The 22412-nt window shown below is 37.9% G+C and overlaps 1 non-coding gene across 1 annotated transcript; it reads right to left on the bottom strand.

Annotated features, from left to right (window-relative positions):
- Positions 1-11433: 11433 nt before the first annotated feature.
- Positions 11434-11578, bottom strand: LOC127683885 (small nucleolar RNA SNORA48). The gene has a single exon (XR_007977671.1). It is a non-coding gene; the product is annotated as a small nucleolar RNA SNORA48 (small nucleolar RNA).
- Positions 11579-22412: the final 10834 nt, after the last annotated feature.

Raw genomic sequence — 22412 nt, 5'->3', positions numbered from 1 at the left:
TCATCCCAGGGATGCAGGGTTCACTATATGGAAATCCATAAATGCTATCCACTACATAAACAAACTCAAAGAAAAAAAACACATGATCATTTCATTAGATGCTGAAAAAGCATTTGACAAAATTCAGCATCCTTTCATGCTAAAAGTCTTGGAAAGGACAGGAATTCAAGGCCCATATCTAAACATAGTAAAAGCAATATACAGCAAACCGGTAGCCAACATCAAACTAAATGGAGAGAAACTTGAAGCAATCCCACTAAAATCAGGGACTAGGCAAGGCTGCCCCCTCTCTCCATATCTTTTCAATATAGTTCTTGAAGTCCTAGCTAGAGCAATTAGACAACAGAAGGAAGTCAAAGGGATTCAAATTGGAAAAGAAGAAGTCAAATTATCACTATTTGCAGATGATATGATCATATACTTAAGTGACCCTAAAAACTCTACTAGAGAACTCCTACAGCTGATAAACAACTTCAGCAAAGTGGCTGGCTACAAAATCAATGCAAGCAAATCAGTAGCCTTTATATATTCAAAGGATAAGCAGACTGAGAAAGAAATTAGGGAAATGACCCCCTTCACAATAGCTACAAACAACATAAAGTATCTTGGGGTGACTCTAACCAAACAAGTGAAAGACCTATATGACAAGAACTTCAGATCTCTGAAGAAGGAAATCGAAGAAGATCTCAGAATATGGAAAAACCTTCCATGCTCGTGGATTGGCAGAATTAATATAGTTAAAATGGCCATCTTGCCAAAGGCAATCTACAGATTCAATGCTATTCCCATAAAAATCCCAACCCAGTTCTTCATAGAGCTAGAAAGAGCAATTCTCAAATTCATCTGGAATAACAAAAAACCCAGGAGAGCTAAAACTATTCTCAACAGTAAAAGAACTTCAGGGGGATTCAATATCCCAGACTTTAAACTCTACTACAGAGCAATAGTGATAAAAACTGTATGGTATTGGTACAATATCAGGCAAGCGGATCAATGGAATAGGATTAAAGACCCAGAAATGAACCAATACACCTATGGTCACTTGGTCTTCGACAAAGGGGCTGAAAGCATCCAGTGGAAAAAAGATAGTCTTTTCAACAAATGGTGCTGGTTCAATTGGAGGTCAGCATGCAGAAGAATGCGCATCGATCCATTCTTATCTCCTTGTACCAAGCTCAACTCCAAATGGATCAAGGACCTCCACATAAAACCTGACACACTAAAACTAATTGAAAAAAAACTGGGGAAGACCCTGGAGGACATGGGCACAGGGGAAAAGTTCCTGAATAGAACACCAATAGCTTATGCTCTAAGATCAAGAATTGACAAATGGGACCTCATAAAACTACAAAGTTTCTGTAAAGCAAAGGACACCGTCAAAAGGACAAAACGTCAACCAACAGACTGGGAAAGAATCTTCACCAACCCTAAATCCGACAGAGGGCTAATATCTAATATATACAAGAACTCAAGAAAGTAGAACCCAGAGATCCAAATAACCCCATTAAAAAGTGGGGTATGGAGCTAAACAAAGAATTTTCACATGAAGAACTTTGGAGAGCTGAGAAACACCTTAAGAAATGTTCAACATCATTAATCATTAGGGAAATGCAAATCAAAACAACCCTGAGATTTCACCTCACACCAGTCAGAATGGCAAGGTCAAAAAATCAGGAGACAGCAGGTGTTGGCGAGGATGTGGAGAAAGAGGAACACTCCTCCACTGCTGGTGGGATTGCAAGATGGTGCAACCACTTTGGAAATCAGTTTGGCGGTTCCTCAGAAAACTGGGCATGTCACTTCCTGAGGACCCTGTTATACCACTACTGGGCATATATCCAGAGGATTCTTCAGCATGCAATAAGGACACATGCTCCACTATGTTCATAGCAGCCCTATTTGTAGTAGCCAGAAGCTGGAAAGAACCTAGATGTCCTTCAACGGAGGAATGGATACAAAAAATGTGGTATATTTATACAATGGAGTACTATTCAGCCATTAGAAACAATGAATTCATGAAATTCTTAGACAAATGGATGGAGCTGGAGAACATCATACTAAGTGAGGTAACCCAGTCTCAAAAGATCAATCATGGTATGCACTCACTGATACGTGGATATTAGCCTAGAAACTTTGAATACCCAGGACATAATCCACAAGTTAAATGATGTCCAAAAAGAATGGAGGAGTGGGCTCTGGTTCTGGAAAGACTCAGTGCAAGAGTATAGGGGAATTCCAGAACAGGGAAGTGGGAAGGGGTAGATGGAAGAATAGGGGGACGGAAGAGGGCTTATGGGATTTGCGGGGAGTGGGGACCCAGAAAAGGGGAAATCATTTGCAATGTAAATAAAAATAAATAAATAAAAAAAAGATACAATTACTCTGTCTGCTTTCTTCATATATACAAATCTAGTAAATTTGTTTTAAAATAAAAAAAATAAATAAATAGGTCTGCTATGAAAAAAATTTAAAGCAACAGTTTTCACATGGCCTTTTCTTATCATAGTATACACTTGTGGGTTCATCTTTGGACTTGAATGTTTCTTCTTAAACAAAAATTTCTCCCAATCCTATTTCTCTTAGTGTAACTGTGAAATCAAATTGTATTCCTTATTATTCAGCTTTTACTCACTATTATGAAAAGTGGGCAATTCTATTCTTGATTCTAAGTTCATTACATCTTTCCAGCAAAACAACAAAACCATCCCTTAAATTTTCTATGATTGTTTGAATAAAATCAGGAACTCTATAAAATTATTCATTAATTTAATCTTCCTTAATTTATGAAGGCTGATCTTTATGTTGATGTGTAGAAAATCTGTTAAATAGGGTGAGCTAATGCCCTTGGATTACTATATTAATTTAATAATGATAGGAAAGGAATATCACTTATAAGTGGTTATTAACCATAAAATACAGGTACCATGTTATACTCCACAAACCCAATGATGCTAACCAAGAAGGAAGGCCGAAGCAAGAAAGCATTATATCCATTCTTAAATGCCTGCTCCTGAAGGGTCAGTACTGACTTTTAGAGGCTGTATGCTTAATCCCATCTGGCCATCTATCTATTATCTCTCACTCTCCAAACAAGCAAAACCTTCCAGTGTTGACTCTGAATGTTTTCTTTTTTTCTCCTGTTTTTCTCTGAAAATTTGCACAGTTTAAGTTTCTATTGAAATTAGAGATTTTCTGCCATTGGTTGGCTCCTGTGGTCACTATTAAACTATCCACAACTTATTTTCTGGACAATTTAGCACACGATACCTGCATGGTTTCTTCCATGTTTATATCAGCTGTTATATAAATATTTAATTTCACAATTCTATTTACTTTGAAGATAGAAACCATGAAATGTTAACAAATCTTTTTGTGCTGAGATACATTGATCATTCAGTAATTGGTAATTAGTAATTAGTAATTAGTAATTAGGATTGGAACTCAGATTTCTGATCCTATTGGCTTCACTGAACACACATCATGTAGATAATACTGAAGATGTTTTGGGTTAATGTCACTTACAGTGAAAGAAGAGAGTTACTGTTAGAACCAAAGATATCTTAATTTATTCTTGCTTTGAGTGAAAGCATTTGGCCACTTCCTTCTCTATTATATTATTATTTGTTATTATTATTATCATTATTATTATTTAATTTTTTTGCAGTCCAGTCATTATTCCCCTCCTGTTCCACCCTCTGACAGGTCCTCATCCAATTCTTCTTCCCCTGCCTTGAAGAGGATGTCCCCACACCCCACTCCTATCCCAGAACCTCCACTCCCTGTGGCCTCAAGTCTCTTGAGGGCTATAACTTTTGAAAGAAATTTCTGATCACCACTAGTTTGAGAAAGTCATGATATTTTTATGGAAGCCACAATTTACTGAAAAATATGCTGTGATATGTCGAGGCAAACTCCAAGCAGTCAACTATGTAAACTATTGGCATAAGTGAAAGGCCCTCTGAGATCTTTAAAATTACAGCAGTCTCTTTTGGTTTCACTTTTTAAACACACCATAATGATTCAAGTCCAGAACTAAACACTAGAGTCAGTTTGAGGTCAAGATTTAGGATGGAAAATGGACAAGTTTGCCTATATATTTAACTTGTTTCCTACTACATAGCCCAAGGTCTCTCTGATGGCCTTGTGAACTTCTAGGGCACAAGGTCATCAGCATTTGAGATATTTTCACATGGATCAGAATACACTAGGCTTCTAGCTGCCATGTATATCATTTAGATCTTTTCCAATAAACCACCACCACACAAAGCACATGGAGTTCTAAGAGTTCCAGCTAAGAGTCTCTCAAATGCTTTAAGATAAAAGTGAATGGAAGATATATCAAATAGTTCTATGTATAGGGAGTTAAAATGGCCTGTTTGAGTGCTATAAGAGCACTCTTCTGAACTTCAAAAGGAGAAAATTCAGGGCAAGGAAAGGCTGAAATGGTTTCTAATTTCAGACCTTGATTCTTTACTCTGATTACCCAAGTAGCATACCTACTTTCATCTTTTTCAAGTCTTCCCCATGCAATTTTTGTAAAAATTCTCTGCAAATGTGGATTGCTATTTAGAAATGTACAGTTGCTATTATTTTCATTATTATCACATCTTGCTGGTAGAGAGTGATGTAATACTTGAGTTGTACTCAGAGAACATGCTTCTTTGACTCTCTTTAAAATGACTTCTGAAATATTTTATTTTAGGATAGATCAGCATTGTTGCTGATACATTCCCAAGCACACCACACAACTACCTCTTGGGTCAAAACTGAAGGATCCCTCAGAGCTCTATTTTTGCTTCTAAGAAATTGATGGCAACAAATATGCTTTATCAGATTAGTTAAAGCAGCTGAATGATCTGCCAGAGCCTGACCAATACAAATGCAGATGTACACAGTCAAATATTGGACTGAGCAGGGTGACCCTAATGGAGAAGTTAGGACAAGAACTGTAGGAGTTGAAGGGGTTTGCAACCCCATAGGAAGAATGACAATATCAACCAACCAGAAACCCCCAAAGTTCCCAGGGACTAAACCACCAACCAAAGAGTACACATGGGGAACCCATAGCTCCAGCTGGATATGTAGCAGAGGATTGATTGCCTTATCTGGTGTCACTGGGAGAGGAGCCCCTTGGTCCTGTGGAGGCTTGATGACCCAGGATAGGGGAACTCTAGGGCACTGAGGCAGGAGTGGGTGAGCGGGTAGGGGAGCACCTTCATAGAGGCAGAGGGAAGAAAGAAGGGACAGGGGCTTGTGGACAGGAAACTGGAAAGGGGAATAATATTTGAAATGTAAGTAAGTAAAATTATCCAATAAAAAATGAAAAAAAAATAAAATAGAAAATGTTTGCTGTTCTACATTTTAGAGTTATCTGTTATCTGGTACTAAATAGCTCATGTACCATCTTCCACAGCCATTGTGCTACTTTAATTGGCTTTTTATTGGTTTGATTTCTACTACTATAATAAAACATTCTATCAAGAAAATTTTAAAAATAGAGGAAATGGTTTATTCTGCTTACAATTTCATCTATAGGTCCTCACTGAAAGGAGGTTGAAACAGGAACTTAAAGCAGTTAGTCATACAACATTTAAAGTCACAAACAGAGGGAAAAAATGAATGTTGCTATACTGCCTGGATGCCTGTCTGTGAGTTTTCTTTACTCTTATCTGCTTTGGATGCCCACCTAATATTACCACCTCTTCTTCCCACATAGAGAATGATGCAGCCTACAATAATCTGGATCTGTTAACAATCAAAGTAATCCTGAATATACATGCACAAAGGACTATCTGATTCAGGCAATCCCTTAGTTGAGATTCTTGGTTGTAGCCAGTTGTCATTTTAAACTAACCATCACATCTCTCTAACTCAATTCTATGACACAGATACATCCTACTATGTCTTTCACAGTATCACAGTTAGGTTTTTACAGAAAAAAATAGTTTTATTTTTCAATATAAAATAATTCAATAAACCATCATTATATCTTTGATGATGTCAAGACTTTTTAATGTAAGTACTCAAAAACTTATCTCAACATAGTTTCCAAGCATTATATTTTATTATATTCTTAAGACCCCCTACTATGTTCAAGCCAGATCAAAACAACTTCCTACATTTTTAATCAATGCCACATTTCTTTTTTTTTTAAATATTTTTATTTTCTATATTCTTTGTTTACATTCCAAATGATTTCCCCTTTCCCGGATCCCCCCTCCCCATATGTCCCATAAACATTCTTCTCTCCATCCCTTCTCCAAACACCTCCCTCTTTTTTCTCTGTCCTTATATTCCCTTCCCATGCTAGATCAATGCTTTCCAGGATCAGGACCCTCTCCATACTTCTTCATGGGAGTCATTTGTTATGCAATTTGTGCCTTGGATATTCAGGGCTTCTGGGCTAATTAATATCCACTTATCAGAGATTGCATTCCATGCGTATTCTTTTGTGATTGGGTTACCTCACTTAGGATGATATTTTCCAGATCAAACCATTTGCCTAAAAATTTTGTGAATGCATTGTTTCTAATTGCTGAGTAGTAATCCATTGTGTAAATATACCACATTTTCTGTATCCATTCCTCCTTTGAGGGGCATCTGGGTTCTTTCCAGCTTCTGGCTTTTATAAATAAGGCTGCTATGAACATAATGGAGCATGTGTCTTTATTGCATGCTGGGGAATCCTTTGGGTATATGCCCAGGAGAGGTATAGCAGGGTCCTCTGGAAGTGTCATGTCCAGTTTTCTGAGGAACCTCCAGACGGTTTTCCACAGTGGTTGTACCATCTTACAGCCCCACCAGCAGTGGAGGAGTGTTTCTCTTTCTTCACATCCTCGCCAACACCTGCTGTCTCCTGAGTTTTTGACTTTAGCCATTCTGACTGGTGTAAGGTGAAATATCAGGGTTCTTTTGATCTGCATTTCCCTAATGACTAATGATGTTGAGCACTTCTTAAGGTGACTCTCGGCCATCTGAATTTCTTCAGGTGAAAATTCTTTGTTAAGATCTGTACACCATTTTTTAATAGGGTTATTTGGTTCCCTGGGGTCTAACTTCTTGAGTTCTTTGTATATATTGGATATTAGCCCTCTATCAGATGTGGGGTTGGTGAATATCCTTTCCCAATTTGATGGTTGCCATTTTGTCCTTTTAACAGTGTCCTTTGCCTTACAGAAACTTTCAGTCTTACCTATTTTACCTTTGTTTTCTCACAAATTTTTATTTTAAGAAAAATTGTTATATCCTTGACAAATGATCCCAAATTAATTCCAATGAGAACAAATCTCTCTTTCCAATATCTCAACTATAGCATCTATTTTAATTAGCCTTTGACCATACAGTAGCATTTCCCTATATGAAAACACCTTGAGTTAACTGTTTTGACATCTCTATACCTCAGCTTATTTGTCATAGGTTTGCACCAGGAAAGTCATCTCACTCCTCCTAGCCCCTTATTGAAATATTATCTTTGATACATGAAGATCGCTCTGCTATCTGGAAGAAGATGTTGCAACTCTCCTTTGCTCATCCTTTTTATGTCTAAGGCTGAGCTCCTTGGCATGCCACCAAATATAAGATTTGTTTCTTTTATCCATCAAACCTGTGGGATAAGAATGAGCCAAAAAGAAAGAGAAGAATGTAACTGAGAAAGGAAAAGCAAAATCACAAGGAAGATCACAGACATTTCATTTTGCCTGACTAATAAAAGAAATAAAATGAAAGAATATTTAAAATAAGAAATTACTGAGTCAAGCTTTCTAATTTTGGGTCCCTTGGCTTTAATTTCTTCAATTGTAAACATGCAAATAATAACAGTTGTCATGTAGACTGCTGAAGATGAAATGAGGGACTATAGAAATATTCTACTCTGGCAGCTGGTCTTTCCCTTCTCTCCCTGCAGACTCCTGTAACTTCATTCCAGATTTTTTTCAAATAACAATAGTGACCAGAACAGATTAAGAAGCATGAAAAATTAAATGAAATGGAAAGAAAGGTTGTGGGAGAAAGAAAAGAGACACAGAAGAACCCCAGGAATATGAGAGATAAAAATAACATATATGTAGATGTATAGTCTTCTTTCTTAACTCGGTCATGGTGTGACTTGTCCCAGATATAGTTACATTTAGACATGTTATAACAGAAAACAAAGAAAAACAGCCTGGAATCTTTATCATATCCATTTACAGCTTCAGAGAAACCACTGTAGCTATCTTTTATTTTTTTATGGCATAGCAGATTTAATCTGCTTGATCTCATGGAGGTTTTGAACAAATCAGAATATATGAAACTCCACACAATATGTTTATGTCCATTTTAAAGAAAACAAACCAAGCTCTATACTTTAAGGAGCCCTTAGAGAAACACTACAAGTCCATCTTACTCTGACAACATGACCTAAATTGATACCCAAAAGACTATGATGCTATCAGGAGAATGAATGCCCAGATGTAGTATCTGTGTGAGGAAGAGGAAGTGAGATATGGCTGTGGGTACAGCTCCAAGCTATCCAGCTATCATATTCCTTTTTATGATGTATGAGTCATGATATACTATAGAATAATTGATCCCTTTACATTTCAACATCAATCTTTCATCGCAAAGTAGTCTCTTTAAATGCCACATTCCACTCTACCTAAAAATGGAAATTTCCAGGAAACATGCTATTTGAGAAATCATAAAACAGACATAAAAAACTAGTTTCTCCTACCATAAGTATGGAATAGTCAAAATGATAATTGAAAAAAATCCTACCTCATAAATAAATCACTGTACTTAATTTTGTGGATGATGAAATTAAATAACGTATGGACCAAAAAAGAAATTTCATGGAAAACTTCAAAGGAAACTAATTACTTAACACTAAATGTATTATATTTCATTAAAATATACCAGAAATTTATGTTTTATCTATAAAAGATCAATGTCTTAAATGAATTTCCCTGTCATCACCATATTCCCTAAGCTAACAGTGAGAGGAGCTGGGAGACATGAGTCAGTCAGAATGATCCTGGAACTCTGAGGTCCCAGATTAATGTCCCACTGTTAACAAGGCTATGCTCAAAACAGACAAATGAACACATACAGTTTTGGCAGAGAGTTTTACAGGGTAAGAAAATTTCATAGATCTGTCATTTTCCCAGTAAACTTTCTCAGAATTCTGAGCCAAGGTTCTCAATATTTTCTTTTATAAATGCACATTCATGATAAATTTTAAATTGTAAAACAATTTTATAGGAATGAATAAATCAAAGGTATTTACAATATAGGAAAAACTGCTATCAAATTTTGAAACACTTATTACTCCCTTGAGTCCCAGAATGTCCCTTATAATCATTATGGTCCTATCCATAGGAATTTTAGAATATTTCACTCTATCTCTTTAAGAATACAAATCTGGCACCACTGAGGGATATGACCCCACAATACAGCTAGCTCTCACCACTTGTGCTTTTTCTAATTGTTTCGTTCTCACCTTTATTGCTAACATATTAAATACTAGCTCCTTAGAAAGGACCTAGATGGCAATGGTGTTTAAACACATACATGGGTTGGTGGTGAATGCAATAAGAAATGAAGTGTAGGAATCTGGAGAGATCCCACCTCTTAACAAAGCAGTTGCTATGGCTGCTATGTGGGTATGTGGGCAAAGAGTACTCAATATATTTCAAAGATGCCAAAATAGTGATTTTTGTTGCAAATTTTCTGAACACTAAAATTTTAGAAAATATTGTATCTGCCAAATCTAGTTTGACTTGATCCATGGACCATGCATTCCTACCCTCTGTTTCTGGAATTTTGACTAATCAGTGTGCTTTTGATACATAACTCTTTTAATCTTTTAGTGCATCATCTCTCTGGCCCTATGTGTACTCAAATTTTTCTCAAAGACAGAAGACCATTTTTTACAGTTGAGTCTAATATCACTTACTGTACAGAACTAAGTGTTGATTAGAATACTAGTTAAATTTTCCCTCCAAACCTCCTATACTACTTCTATCTTGATACTCCTGATATTTATATCTGGATATTATCCATGTAATTATCACACTTGTCTAAAATCACATTCCTATCAATCTGAAGCATGTATTAAAAGAAAAATAATAAGTATGTGTTTAGAATACATTTTATTATTTTTCAATCTCTTTATATATTTACACATCAAGTTTTTGCTGTGTAAGTTCTGTTTAGTATGTTATTTGTGTCCCCCTACACACATGGAAATCTCCTATCCCATCCCCCATCCCCATGCTTTTATGAGGGTGTTTCTCCACCCACTCACCCACTTCTATATCCCTGCCATAGCATTCCCCTACATTGGGGCAACAAGCCTTCACAGGACCAAGGGCCTCTCCTCCCAATGATGTCCAACAAGGCCATCCTCTGCTACATATGCAGCTGGAGCCATGGATCCCTTCATATATACTCTTTGGTTAGTAGTTTAGTTCCTGGAAGTTCTGGGGGTCTAGTTGGTTGATATTGTTGCTCTTCCTATGAAGATGCAATCCCCCTTTACCTCCTTCAGTCCTTCCCCTAGCTCTTCTGACATACTCAAGATCACAACTGAAACCACAACATCTTTCCCAATACCCAGTGTAATTTGGACCCCCATAGAAACCAGGAAACACAAACCCTTGCCAAGCCAGAGTCATGGGCTCTTTTCAGCTTGCACCTGTTCCAGAGCAAACCCAGTACTCTGGCTCACCACCCACCCATGCAACACCTGAGAAAGCTTGATGCTCAGGAGCTCTGACACAACAAGATCTCAGGAGATTTGTCACACCAGGATTTTAATATCCCAGAGGCACCTTGATTCCATGGGGTTCTGACACATGCAGGATCTCAGAACCCCTGGAGGAACATGCTCCAGTCAGAGACAGCAAGGGCAGGTAGCACTAAAGATAACCAGATAGCAAGAGACAAGCACAAGAATATAAGCAACAGAAACCAAGGCTGCTTGCCATCATCAGAACCCAGTTCTCTCATTACAGCAAGTCCTGAATACCCCATCACACTGGAAAAATAAGATTCAGATTTAAATTTGCATCTCATGATAATGATACAGGACCTTAAGAAAGACATAAATAACTCCCTTAAAGAAATACAGGAGAACACAGGTAAATAGGTGAAAGCCCTTAAAGAGGAAACACAAAAATTCCTTAAAGAATTACAGGAAAACACAATCAAACAGGTGAAGGGATTGAACAAAACCATCCAGGATCAAAAAATGGAAAATGAAACAATAAAGGGAGACAAGCCTGGAAATAGAAAAACATAGGAAAGAGATCAGGAGTCATAAATGTAAGCATCACCATGCAAGTTCTTAAGATTTCACTTCATGGTCAGCATTCATTTTCCTGGCTAATTGGCATTGAGCCTAGATGATATCATTTGATTTGATTTGATTTGATTTGATTTGATTTGATTTGATTTTTATGTATCCTAGGCATAAAACAGCTTTGGCCATCAAGCGAAGCATCAAGCAAGGATAAACAAAGGACTGCCAACTGCTCTGCCCAGGACTAATATAAGAACAAACATCACCATCAAGGTGTCTCTTTGCCCAAGCTCTCCAGTTTCCCCCTCCCTGTATGTCTCTCTTTATGACCCCTCTCTTACACAAACTCACACATACAGAGAGAGAGAGAGAGAGAGAGAGAGAGAGATCACCACCACCAGCACCACCACCCCACTTCCTCCATCAATAAAAAGAACAACAAAGAAAATAACATTTTTTTAAAAAGTATCATTGTTAAAAAGCGCTGCTGACCATCTGACTTATTGTGAAGTTGGCAATGATAGACTTACTTAAAGCAAGGATTGTATATATATATACATATATATATATATATATAAACACACACACTAAATTTCTAACACTAGGTAGGAACGAAAGAAGGTTAGAAGGGAAAGGGGATAGACCTCTTTAAACTGCTTCCTGCTGATTAGAGGCAATGAGTTTCTTGGGTCCAGTATAATTTTAGTTATCAGGATATCGCCAACTTCTTTTCATCAAACCACAACAGCAACCAGGAGCAGCAGCCTCCCCATGTCCTCTCAGGCTCTCCCATTTATACCCTCTCCAAAGTCCCCAGAATTAAACTATCTGCACCTGAAACATTTCTCATGTCTTCTAGGGCAGGAGCAAATCATAATTAGCTGCTGTGAAGCAGCATCTTATAGCATACTTGGGATTAAAACAACATATTCATACAACATAACTAGATTTTAAAGAAACAAAAAAAATCTCACTACAAGGAGTATTGCTGTACTTTTTTGCTCTCGCTTGTATTTTTTACTGGAATAATAAATATTTAAAGGATCATCTATGCTGTTTCAAAGAACAGAATTTTCTTTTAAAATACTTTTAAATACATGTCTCTGTGTGGATATGTGCATTTTTGTGCAAGGGTCTGTGTTGCACAGAGAAAGATGTATCTCCTGGAACTGGAGTTAATGCTTCTGAGCCATTTAATCTGGGAGCCAGGAACTGAACATAGGTCCTCCGGAAAAGCAGTAAGTCTCCTGAGACATCTCTCCAGTTCTCTTTGAGAAAATTTTATTTCATTTTTAAAAGTTTTCTTAAGATTTAGAACCTCATTATGCATATGTGGTCTACAGTTTGCTTATTTCTCATTTGTCAGTGACATCTGAGTTACTTCCAACTTCTAACCTTTGTAACTAATACCACTATAGACATAAGCATACAGATTTCTTTTAGTCTAATTTCAGAGTTGGAGAGGTAGCTCAATGGCTAAAGACATTTGTTTTTTTTTTCATCTTTTTTTTTATTCGATATAATTTATTTACATTTCAAATGATTTCCCTTTTCTAGCCGCCCCCCACTCCCCGAAAGTCCCGTAAGCCCCCTTCTCTTCCCCTGTCCTACTACCCACCCCTTCCCACTTCCCCGTTCTGGTTTTGCCGAATACTGTTTCACTGAGTCTTTCCAGAACCAGGGGCCACTCCTCCTTTCTTGTACCTCATTTGATGTGTGGATTATGTTTTGGGTATTCCAGTTTTCTAGGTTAATAACCACTTATTAGTGAGTGCATACCATGATTCACCTTTTGAGTCTGGGTTATCTCACTTAGTATGATATACTCTAGCTCCATCCATTTGCCTAAGAATTTCATGAATTCATTGTTTCTAATGCCTGAATAGTACTCCATTGTGTAGATATACCACATTTTTTGCATCCACTCTTCTGCTGAGGGATACCTGGGTTCTTTCCAGCATCTGGCAATTATAAATAGGGCTGCTATGAACATAGTAGAACATGTATCCTTATTACATGGTGGGGAGTCTTCTGGGTATATGCCCAGGAGTGGTATAGCAGGATCTTCTGGAAGTGAGGTGCCCAGTTTTCGGAGGAACCGCCAGACTGCTTTCCAGAGTGGTTGTACCAATTTGCAACCCCACCAGCAGCGGAGGAGTGTTCCTCTTTCTCCACACCCTCTCCAACACCTGCTGTCTCCTGAATTTTTAATCTTAGCCATTCTGACTGGTGTAAGATGAAATCTTAGGGTTGTTTTGATTTGCATTTCCCTAATGACTAATGAAGTTGAGCATTTTTTAAGATGCTTCTCCGCCATCCGAAGTTCTTCAGGTGAGAATTCTTTGTTTAACTCTGTACCCCATTTTTTAATAGGGTTGTTTGGTTTTCTGGAGTCTAACTTCTTGAGTTCTTTATATATATTGGATATTAGCCCTCTATCTGATATAGGATTGGTGAAGATCTTTTCCCAATTTGTTGGTTGCTGATTTGTCCTCTTGATGGTGTCCTTTGCCTTACAGAAACTTTGTAATTTTATGAGGTCCCATTTGTCAATTCTTGCTCTTAGAGCATACGCTATTGGTGTTCTGTTCAGAAACTTTCTCCCTGTACCGATGTCCTCAAGGGTCTTCCCCAGTTTCTTTTCTATTAGCTTCAGAGTGTCTGGCTTTATGTGGAGGTCCTTGATCCATTTGGAGTTGAGCTTAGTACAAGGAGACAAGGATGGATCAGTTCGCATTCTTCTGCATGCTGACCTCCAGTTGAACCAGCACCATTTGTTGAAAAGGCTATCTTTTTTCCATTGGATGTTTTCAGCCTCTTTGTCGAGGATCAAGTGGCCATAGGTGTGTGGGTTCATTTCTGGATCTTCAATCCTGTTCCATTGATCCTCCTGCCTGTCACTGTACCAATACCATGCAGTTTTTAACACTATTGCTCTGTAGTATTGCTTGAGGTCAGGGATACTGATTCCCCCAGATTTTCTTTTGTTGCTGAGAATAGTTTTAGCTATCCTGGGTTTTTTGTTGTTCCAGATGAATTTGATAATTGCTCTTTCTAACTCTGTGAAGAATTGAGTTGGGATTTTGATGGGTATTGCATTGAATCTGTATAGTGCTTTAGGCAAAATGGCCATTTTAACTATATTGATTCTACCGATCCATGAGCATGGGAGGGTTTCCCATTTTTTGAGGTCTTCTTCCATTTCCTTCTTCAGAGTCTTGAAGTTCTTGTCATACAGATCTTTCACATGTTTGGTAAGAGTCACCCCAAGATACTTTATACTGTTTGTGGCTATTGTGAAGGGGGTCATTTCCCTAATTTCTTTCTCAGCCTGCTTATCCTTTGAGTATAGGAAGGCCACTGATTTGCTTGAGTTGATTTTATAACCTGCCACTTTGCTGGAGTTGTTTATCAGCTGTAGGAGCTCTCTAGCGGAGTTCTTTGGGTCACTTAGGTAGACGATCATGTCGTCTGCAAATAATGATAGTTTGACTTCTTCCTTTCCAATTTGTATCCCTTTGACCTCCTTATGTTGTCGAATTGCCCGAGCTAGTACCTCAAGTACAATATTGAAAAGATAAGGAGAAAGGGGGCAGCCTTGTCTGGTCCCTGATTTCAGTGGGATTGCTTCAAGTTTCTCTCCATTTAGTTTGATGCTGGCTACCGGTTTGCTGTATATTGCTTTTACTATGTTTAGGTATGGGCCTTGAATTCCTGTTCTCTCCAAGACTTTAAGCATGAAAGGATGCTGAATTTTGTCAAATGCTTTTTCAGCATCCAATGAAATGACCATGTGGTTTTGTTCTTTGAGTTTGTTTATGTCGTGGATTGTATTGATGGATTTCCGTATATTGAACCAACCCTGCATTCCCGGGATAAAGCCTACCTGATCATGGTGGATGATCGTTTTGATGTGTTCTTGGATTTGGTTGGCAAGAATTTTATTGAGTATTTTTGCATCGATGTTCATAAGGGAAATTGGTCTGAAGTTCTCTTTCTTTGTTGGATCATTTTGTGGCTTTGGTATCAGCGTAATTGTGGCTTCGTAGAAGGAATTGGGTAGTGTTCCTTCTGTTTCTATTTTGTGGAATAGGTTGAAGAGTATTGGTGTTAACTCTTCTTTGAAGGTCTGGTAGAATTCTGCACTGAAGCCATCTGGTCCTGTGCTTTTTTTGGTTGGAAGACTTTCTATGACTCCTTCTATTTCTTTAGGCATTATGGGACTGTTTAGATGGTCTAGTTGGTCCTGATTTAATTTTGGTATTTGGTATCTGTCAAGGAAATTGTCCATTTCCTCCAGATTCTCCAGTTGTGTTGAGTACAGGCTCTTGTAGTAGGATCTGATGATTTTTTGGATTTCCTCAGTTTCCGTTGTTATCTCTCCCTTTTCATTTCTAAGTTTGTTAATTTGGATACTTTCTCTGTGCCCTTTGGTCAGTCTGGCTAAGGGTTTATCTATCTTGTTGATTTTCTCAAAGAACCAGCTCCTGGTTTTGTTGATTTTTTGTATGGTTCTCTTTGTTTCTACTTGATTGATTTCGGCCCTGAGTTTGATGATTTCCTGCCTTCTACTCCTCCTGGGCGAAATAGCTTCTTTTTGTTCTAGGGCTTTCAGGTGTGTCATTAAGCTTGTAATGTATGCTCTCTCCGTTTTCTTTTTGGAGGCACTCAGGGCTATGAGTTTTCCTCTTAGCACTGCTTTCATTGTGTCCCATAGATTTGGGTATGTTGTGTTTTCATTTTCATTGTGTTCTAAAAAGTCTTTAATTTCTTTCTTTATTTCTTCCTTGACCAAGGTATCATTAAGTAGAGTATTGTTCAGTTTCCACGTGTATGTGGGTTTTCTGTTGTTTCTGTTGCTATTGAAGACCACTTTTACTCCATAGTGATCAGATAGGAGGCATGGGATTAGTTCTATCTTCTTATATTTGTTGAGGTCTGAGCTAAAGACATTTGTTTGTCTTGCACAGAATCTGGGTTTGATTCTCAGAACCCACAAAGTGGTTCCCAACTTCTGTTAATTCCAGTCCCTAGGAATCTGATGCCCTTTTCTGACCTCCATAATTTTGATTATCTTTTCATGTGTTTATAAATTATTTGATGTTATTATTGAAAAATATCTATTTTAGTCCTTTGTCCACTTTTAAAGAAATTCTCATAATTTACTCTATTATTAATCATATAATTGCAAATATTCTTCTGATGTTTATAGATTAACTTCTGTTTTGTTCTTGTTCTAATTTTTTTCTTGTAAGGACCTCACACATAACATTTTTTTCTGCTAAGGACCTTACACATAGTAGATGAGCACTATACTACTGCAATACATCTCTAGTCCTCATATTGTCTTTGTATGTGAGTATACATATTTATGTGTGTGTGTGTGCTAATATGCCTGCAAAAGCATAAACATATACATGAAAAGCCAAGAGGTCAACATTATAGATTTCTGATGCTTATTTCCTGGGCTATCACTTTGCTATAATTCTCTCCCAAAACTATCATTACAAAAAATGTTTTAAGCTAAAATAATGGCATTCAGATAAAACACTAAAGTACCTTGGCACCTTGAAGCTGATGAGTCACTTCTTCAATTAATAACTTTAAAGCAAATTATCAGATGTGTGATTAATATATTTCTCCTATTCTGGAAACATGAATAGCATCTTATATTTCTCATTTTCAATACTTCATCCAAGTCATGATGATTTTTTTATGTAAAATATCATGAGACTCAAATTATTAATTATTTACATGAAACCCTGAGATTTCAAGAGTTGCTTTGAATTTGAAGTATATTTTTTCCAAATAACCCATAAAATTAAATTTATTTTTGGTAAGTCATTTATTCAGGGATATATATGTAGCTAGAATATATAAAAAGCTGTTATAAATCAATATGAAAAAGATAACCCAATTTTCTTTTGCACATGTATGTGTAATATGCTGGCAAGTATGTACACAAATTCATGTGCATATGGGCATGTTCTCTTTTTAATATTTTTATTGTCTATATTCTTTGTTTACATTTGAAATGATTTCCCCTTTCCCGGATCCCCCCTCCCCATATGTCCCATAAACATTCTTCTCTCCATCCCTTCTCCAATTAACTCCCTCCTTTTTATCTGTCCTTATAATCCCTTCCCATGCTAGATCAATCCTTTCCAGGATCAGGACCCTCTCCATACTTCTTCATGGGAGTCATTTGTTATGCAATTTGTGCCTTGGGTATTCAGAGATTCTGGGCTAATTAATATCCACTTATCAGAGATTGCATTCCATGCGTATTCTTTTGTGATTGGGTTACCTCACTTAGGATGATATTTTCCAGATCAAACCATTTGCCTAAAAATGTTGTGAATTCATTGTTTCTAATTGCTGAGTAGTATTCCATTGTGTAAATATACCACATTTTCTGTATCCATTCCTCCTTTGAGGGGCATCTGGGTTCTTTCCAGCTTCTGGCTTTTATAAATAAGGCTGCTATGAACATAATGGAGCATGTGTCTTTATTGCATGCTGGGGAATCCTTTGGGTATATGTCCAGGAGAGGTATAGCAGGGCCCTCTGGAAGTCTCATGTCCAGTTTTCTGAGGAACCTCCAGACTGATTTCCACAGTGGTTGTACCATCTTACAGCCCCACCAGCAGTGGAGGAGTGTTCCTCTTTCTCCACATCCTCGCCAACACCTGCTGTCTCCTGAGTTTTTGACCTTAGCCATTCTGACTGGTGTAAGGTGAAATATCAGGGTTCTTTTGATCTGCATTTCCCTAATGACTAATGATGTTGAGCACTTCTTAAGGTGCCTCTCGGCCATCTGAATTTCTTCAGGTGAAAATTCTTTGTTAAGATCTGTACACCATTTTTTAATAGGGTTATTTGGTTCCCTGGGGTCTAACTTCTTAAGTTCTTTGTATATATTGGATATTAGCCCTCTATCAGATGTGGGGTTGGTGAATATCCTTTCCCAATTTGATGGTTGCCGTTTTGTCCTTTTAACAGTGTCCTTTGCCTTATAGAAACTGTAATTTTATGAGGTCCCATTTGTCAATTCTTGATCTTAAAGCATAAGCTATTGGTGATCAGGAACTTTTCCCCTGTGCCCATGTCCTCAAGGGTTTTTCCCAGTATCTTTTCTATTAGTTTCAGTGTGTCTGGTTTTACATGGAGGTCCTTGATCCACTTGGAGTGAAGTTTAGTACATGGAGATAAGAATGGATCAATGCTCGTTCTTCTGCATGCTGACCTCCAAAGATCCAGCACCATTTGTTGAAAAGGCTATCTTTTTTCCACTGGATGTTTTGGGCTCCTTTGTCGAAGATCAAGTGATCATAGGTGTGTGGATTCATTTCTGGATCTTCAGTTCTATTCAATAAAACTGCCTATACCGTGCAGTTTTTAACACTATTGCTCTGTAGTATTGCTTGAAGTCAGGGATACTGATTCCCCCAGAATTTCTTTTGTTGTTGAGAATAGTTTTAGCTATCCTGGGTTTCTTGTTATTCCAGATGAATTTGAGAATTGCTTTTTCTAACTCTGTGAAGAACTGAGTTGGGATTTCGATGGGGATTGCATTGAATCTGTAGATCGCTTTTGGCAAGATGGCCATTTTAACTATATTAATCCTGCCAATCCATGAGCATGGCAGATTTTTCCATTTTCTGAGGTCTTCTTCGATTTCCTTCTTTAGAGACCTGAAGTTCTTGTCATATAGATCTTTCACTTGTTTGGTTAGAGTCACACCAAGATACTTTATATTGTTTGTGGCTATTTTGAAGGGTGTCGTTTCCCTAAGTTCTTTCTCAGCCTGCTTATCCTTTGAGTATAGGAAGGCAACTGATTTGCTTGAGTTGATTTTATAACCAGCCACTTTGCTGAAGTTGTTTATCAGCTGTACGAGTTCTCTGGTGGAGGTTTTCGGGTCACTTAAGTAGACTATCATGTCATCTGCAAATAGTGATAATTTGACTTCTTCCTTTCCAATGTGTATCCCCTTGACCTCCTTATGTTGTCTAATTGCTCTAGCTAGAACTTCAAGTACTATATTGAAAAGATATGGAGAGAGAGATAAGCCTTGTCTAGTCCATGATTTTAGTAGGATTGCTTCAATTTTCTCTCCATTTAGTTTGATGTTGGCTATTGGTTTGCGGTATATTGCTTTAATGATGTTTAGGTATGGGCCTTGAATTCCTGTTCTTTCCAAGACTTTTAGCATGAAAGGATGCTGGATTTTGTCAAATGGGTTTTTTGCATCTAATGATATGATCATATGGTTTTTTTCTTTGAGTTTGTTTATGTAGTGGATAGCATTGATGGATTTCCTTATATTGAACCATCCCTGCATCCCTGGGATGAAGCCTACTTGATCATGGTGGATGATCGTTTTGATGTGTTCTTGGATTCGGTTGGCAAGAATTTTATTAAGTATTTTTGCATCAATATTCATAAGAGAAATTGTCCTGAAGTTCTCTTTCTTTGTTGGCTCTTTGTGTGGTTTTGGTATCAGCGTAATTGTGGCTTCATAGAAAGAGTTTGGTAGAGTTCCTTCTGTTTCTGTTTTGTGGAATAGTGTGAAGAGTATTGGTGTTAGGTCTTCTATGAAGGTCTGATAGAACTCTGCACTGAAGCCATCTGGTCCAGTGATTTTTTTTTGGTTGGGAGACTTTCTATGACCCTTTTTATTTCTTCAGGTGTTATGGGACTTTTTAGTTGATCTATTTGATCCTGATTTAGTTTTGGTGTCGGATATCAGTCTAGGAAACTGTCCATTTCCTCCAGATTCTCCACTTGTGTTGAGTATAGGCTTTTATAGTAGGATCTAATGATTTTTTGAATTTCCTCAGTTTCTGTTGTTATATCTCCCTTTTCATTTCTAAGTTTGTTAATCTGTATACTGTCTCTGTGCCCTTTGGTTAGTCTGGCTAAGGGTTTATCTATCTTGTTGATTTTCTCAAAGAACCAGCTCCTGGTTTTGTTGATTCTTTGTATGGTTCTCTTTGTTTCTACTTCATTGATTTGGGCCCTGAGTTTGATGATTTTCTGCCTTCTACTCCTCCTGGGTGAAATAGCTTCTTTTTGTTCCAGGGCTTTCAGGTGTGTCATTAAGCTGGTAGTGTATGTTCTCTCCATTTTCTTTTTGGAGGCACTCAGGGCTGTGAGTTTTCCTCTTAGCACTACTTTCATTGTGTCCCATAGATTTGGGTATGTTGTGTCTTCATTTTCATTGTGTTCTAGAAAGTCTTTAATTTCTTTCTTTATTTCTTCCTTGACCAAGGTATCATTGAGTAGAATATTGTTCAGTTTCCAAGCGTATGTTCGTTTTCTGTTGTTTTTGTTGCTATTGAAAACCACTTTTACTCCATAGTGATCTGATAGGTGGCATGGAATTTGTTCAATCTTCTTATACTTGTTGAGGTCTGTCTTGTGACCAATTATATGGTCGATTTTGGAGAAGGTACCATGAGGTGCTGAGAAAAAAAGGTATATTCTTTTGCTTTAGGATAGAACGTTCTACATATATCTGTTAAATCTAATTGGTCCAAAGCTTCAATTAGTTTCATTGTGTCCCTGTTTAGTTTCTGTTTTCCTGATCGGTCCATTGAGGAAAGTGCAGTGTTGAAGTCACCCACAATTATTGTGTTAGGTGCAATGTGTGCTTTGAGCTTTAGTAAAGTTTCTTTTATGAATGACGGTGCCCTTGCATTTGGAGCATAGATGTTCGGGATTGAGAGTTCTTCTTGCTGTATTTTTTCTTTGGCCAGCAAGAAGTGGCCCTCGGAGTCTCTTTTGATGACTTTGGGTTGAAAGTCAATTTTATCTGATATTAAAATGGCTACTCCAGCTTGTTTCCTGAGACCATTTGCTTGTAAAATTGTCTTCCAGCATTTTACTCTAAGGTAGTGTTTGTCTTTGACCCTGAGGTGTGTTTCCTGTAAGCAGCAAAATGTAGGGTCCTGTTTACATATCCAGTCGGTTAGTCTATGTCTTTTTATTGGGGCATTGAGTCCATTGATGTTAAGAGATATTAAGGAATAGTGATTGTTACTTCCTGTCATTTCTGATGTTATTTTTTAAATTTGATTGGTTAACTTCTTTGGGGGTTGATGAAAGGTTACTATCTTGCTTTTTCCAGGGTGAAGTTTCCCTCCTTGTATTGGTGTTTTCCTTCTATTATCCTTTGTAGGGCTTGGTTTGTGGATAGATATTGGGTAAACTTGGTTTTGTCATGGAATATCTTAGTTTCTCCATCTATGGTGATTGAGAGTTTTGCTGGGTATAGTAGTTTTGGCTGGCATTTGTGTTCTCTTAGAATGCATGACATCTGCCCAAGATCCTCTAGCCTTCATAGTCTCAGGAGAAAAGTCTGCTGTGATTCTGATAGGTCTTCCTTTATATGTTACTTGGCCTTTTTCTCTTACTACATTTAATATTCTTTCTTTGTTTAGTTCATTTGGTGTTTTGATTATTATGTGATGGGAAGTATTTCTGTTCTGGTCCAGTCTGTTTGGAGTTCTGTAGGCTTCTTGCATATTCATGGGCATCTCTCTCTTTAGGTTAGGGAAATTTTCTTTCATAATTTTATTGAAGATATTTGCTGGTCCTTTAAGTTGTAAATCTTCACTCTCATCTATGCCTATAATCCTTAGTTTTGGTCTTCTCATTGTGTCCTGGATTTCCTGGATATTTTGGGTTGCAAGCTTTTTGCATTTTTCATTTTCTTTAACTGGGGCCTGCTGGATTCACCAGAGCACACTGACTCCTCCCCGCTGGCTGTCCGCAAGACCCTCTTGCCTCCTGCCAGAGGCCTCAGGACTGGCACCTAAGCTCTGTGCCTCCAGAGCAAGCTGTGTGCTCCCAGACTGCCTCTGGGTGCACACCAGGTCTCCCGCACTTCCTGGAGACTGAATGCTGTGGCCCAGGCTGTTCAGATCCCAATGCAGACACCTGGAGACTCCTGCCGGGGCCCGCTGGATTCACCAGAGCACACTGACTTCTCCCTGCTGGCCGTCCGGAAGACCCTCTTGCCTCTTGCAGGACCTGGAGATGTGGAGTTGCCGCCCAGGCTGGTCTGGATCCGGAAGCGGAGAGAAGTATTTGATGTATATAATATAGCTCTTCAACATATCAGACTTGT

This window comes from Apodemus sylvaticus, chromosome 4 (genome assembly GCF_947179515.1).
Source record: "Apodemus sylvaticus chromosome 4, mApoSyl1.1, whole genome shotgun sequence".
Lineage (NCBI taxonomy): Eukaryota > Metazoa > Chordata > Mammalia > Rodentia > Muridae > Apodemus > Apodemus sylvaticus.
Note: the sequence above shows the minus strand (reverse complement) of the source record. Positions and strands in the feature narration are given on the sequence as shown.